Genomic DNA, 638 nt, shown 5'->3' on the forward strand with positions numbered 1-638 from the left:
AGAATCAGCGAACTGAAATGGACTGGAATGGGTGAATTTAACTCAGATGACCATTATATCTACTACTGCGGGCAGGAATCCCTCAGAAGAAATGGAGTAGCCATCATGGTCAACAAAAGAGTCCGAAATGCAGTACTTGGATGCAATCTCAAAAATGACAGAATGATCTCTGTTCATTTCCAAGACAAAACATTCAATATCACAGTAATCCAAGTCTATGCCCCAACCAGTAACGCTGAAGAAGCTGAAGTTGAATGGTTCTATAAAGACCTACAAGAACTTTTAGAACTAACACCCCAAAAAGAAGTCCTTTTCATTATAGGGGACTGGAATGCAAAAGTAGGAAGTCAAGAAACACCTGGCGTAACAGGCAAATTTGGCCTTGAAATACGGAATGAAGCAGGGCAAAGACTAATAGAGTTTTGCCAAGAAAATGCACTGGTCATAACAAACACCCTCTTCCAACAACACAAGAGAAGACTCTGTACATGGTCAACACCAAAATCAGATTGATTATATTCTTTGCAGCCAAAGATGGAGAAGCTCTATACAGTCAGCAAAAATAAGACCAGGAGCTGACTGTGGCTCAGATCATGAACTCCTTATTGCCAAATTCAGACTTAAATTGAAGAAAGTAG

This window comes from Bison bison, unplaced genomic scaffold (assembly GCF_000754665.1).
Source record: "Bison bison bison isolate TAMUID 2011002044 unplaced genomic scaffold, Bison_UMD1.0 scf7180017864294, whole genome shotgun sequence".
NCBI lineage: Eukaryota > Metazoa > Chordata > Mammalia > Artiodactyla > Bovidae > Bison > Bison bison.